The 2,540-nt window shown below is 59.2% G+C and overlaps 2 protein-coding genes across 2 annotated transcripts in view; one reads left to right on the top strand and one right to left on the bottom strand.

The window, feature by feature from the left end:
• Positions 1–2,540, bottom strand: part of MAST1 (microtubule associated serine/threonine kinase 1) — a 49,330-nt gene that overhangs the window by 44,181 nt on the left and 2,609 nt on the right. The window lies entirely within an intron of this gene.
• Positions 524–2,540, top strand: part of RTBDN (retbindin) — a 10,236-nt gene continuing 8,219 nt past the window's right edge. The window contains 1 exon segment of the mRNA XM_006161031.2: positions 524–820. The gene's annotated coding sequence lies outside the window, so the exon portion shown is untranslated.

The following is a 2,540-nucleotide window of genomic DNA, read 5'->3' as shown; positions in this document are numbered from 1 at the left end:
GGCATGACCATCCCCCCTGGGGGGTGATTTCTCGCTTTCTGTCTCTCTGTCTCTCTCTGTCTGTCTGGCAAGCGCATGTGCCCTATAGCAAAAACCTCTCCAAAAAAAAAAAAAAAAAAAAGGTCTGTTCAAAGGGATTTCAACCACAGGGAAATGCAGCCTGCCCTAGACCCTTTCAAGCATCTCCAAAAGCCGATAGCGACAGGTTCAAATTTTAGTATTGCTTTTTATGAGCTTGGCAACGGACCTTCCAACAGTCCCTGGGCTCCTAGAGGACTGGGAGCTCTGGAGACTGAGCCCCTTAGCATGATCCCTAGCGTTTTAGCATGGTTCCTGGTACAGAAAAAACGCTGACCAATTACTAGGTCACAGACACAGGGGTCCTATAGATGGACAGGCAGAATGACAGCGCATGAGCAAGAGGGTTTTTCCATGGAGCCAAGGGCAGCCCTGCCCTCCCGAGCCATGGGTGGCCAGAAATCCAGCCCAGGTTTTCCCTCTATCTTTGCAGGATCGACCTGAATGAGCCGCAACTTGAGCAGGTCAACCAGGCTGTGCGTCCGCAATGGCCCAAGCAAAATCAAGACCTGGATTTTCCAGCCGCGAAGCCCAGGGTTCCAGACCCAGGCCTTGGAGGGTAAAGGCCCTGGGGGAACCTTTAAGCATCATTCAAAGAAGTTCTTAAATCCAGTCGCATCCGCTGGCGCCCCCAGACATTCTAGGATCTAACCACGGAGCAAACTGGAGCAGAATTTCCAATCTCGGCATCTCTGTCTGATAGACGCCACCTCCAGTCCCAGCTGCAGAAGTCGCTCTGCCGGTAGGTTCTGCTTCTCCCCGGAATTAATGAATGGCGCTGTGTACAGGGTTTTTGAATTGAGGACGCTGTCGGGATACACGATCCCAACTGCACACAGGGGACCCTCGGGCCCTCCGCGGTGGTGGGCCAGTTCCTAAAGGCTTGCACAGTGCGTGTAGGTATTTCCAGGCAGTGAAGTGGTTAACTCTGCCAGGCGGGAGGAGGTGCGGGGCGGGCGAGGATTCGGACGAGGGTCGCCGGGCTAAGAGCAAGCTTTGGGTTGGGTGGTTGAGTGAATGGAAGGATCAGGGCTGGGGGCGGGGTCTTGAGCCAGAGACAGAAGTCCCGCGTGGCGCTAAGCCAATGGGAGTCGGCGCCGGCCTGGAGGGCGGGGACACACCCCTTGTAAGCCCCGCCCCTTTCCGCCCTTTTCCCAGGGACCCGACGGCGCGGACTCAGCCAGGCTGCTGCAGCATTTCCTCTTAGTTTTGCCGCAGCTCCCTCTCTTTTCTCAGAACCCATTCTCCCCACCCCGTCCCGGGAGGAGGAGGGATTCCGGGTGAACTTCAGCGGGGACTGGGCTCTGAACTCCGGCCATTCCGGGCTCTCATTTAAAAGCAATTTAGTTTTCCAATCAATGTCTGGCACCCGCATCATGTTGATGTTTGGGAAGTCCTCTGCTATTTGATCCCCCTTTTCTCTGCTGCACCAAACAATCGACTTCCCGTGGTCTCCAACCTCAGAAATGGAGGTTCAGGAGGAGCCTCCAGAGGGATAAGCCCTAGGGAAGGGTTCGAGTCCTTCTGTCTTCTCCAAAGCTCTAGGCTGGGGGTGTACTCTGAGTCTGGGTTCAGGCTTTGCTTTATCTAAACTCCAGATAACCAAGCTGGATTCCAAGGAGGCTCTGAAGGGCCAGACTCCAGGGAGGCCTTGGGGTGAAACCTTGATCACTTTCCCCTTCGGGGTCAGTTGGGGGACAACACCGAACGTCCCTATTAACCCCCTCAGAAGACACAAGCAGAATTCTCAGCTTCAGACTTGCTCCCTCCTTGAAGGCAGGAGGTCCTGAGGTCTGTGTGAGCCCCCGGCTTTCCCCACACTCCACGGCAACCCTCAGTGTCCCACTCTGAGCAGTGGACCCGCGTCCCCTGCGCCTGCGCAGCCTCAAGACCAACATCTTCTAAAACTGCAAGAAGCTAAAAATCACTCCCGCCCACCCACAAGCTGGGCTGGACTTGAGGACGGCGGGAGGGAGGGGGAGGTGGTGTTGTAGTGGCGGGGTGGAGGGTAGAAAGAGTGGGAGGCTGTCTAGGTGCCTGTCCAATTAGGGCAGTAGGAGGAATCGAGCAGGGCCGAGCAGGTGCACGGAGGGCAACGGAGGTCCCACGCCTGGGGAAGAGGCCCCCTGGGTGGGAAGGGGCGAGGCTGCCTCACACACATGTTTACGGCTGCTGCGGCGCCGGCGGCCCCGAGGGGCGCCAACCCTGGGGCAATAACCGCTCTGCGCCCCCTCGCCCCCAGACTGGCGAGGCGCCAGGGCGCTGACTTCAGGCCCCAGCCCCCTTCCTCGCTGGCGGACCAGGCGCCCCTCGGGCTATCCTCGAGGGGGAGCGCTCAGCTGCACCCCTTGGTCAGCTCCCTGGATGCCGGGCCGCGCCGGAGGGGCGGGGTCCGCAGCGCGGCGGGGCGCGCGGCCACCGCGGTCCCCGCAGGGAGCGGCCCGAGGCCCGGGGGGGGGGCA

The sequence above is a fragment of the Tupaia chinensis genome, unplaced genomic scaffold (assembly GCF_000334495.1).
Source record: "Tupaia chinensis unplaced genomic scaffold, TupChi_1.0 Scaffold138060_1, whole genome shotgun sequence".
NCBI classification, from domain to species: Eukaryota; Metazoa; Chordata; class Mammalia; order Scandentia; family Tupaiidae; genus Tupaia; species Tupaia belangeri.
Note: the sequence above shows the minus strand (reverse complement) of the source record. Positions and strands in the feature narration are given on the sequence as shown.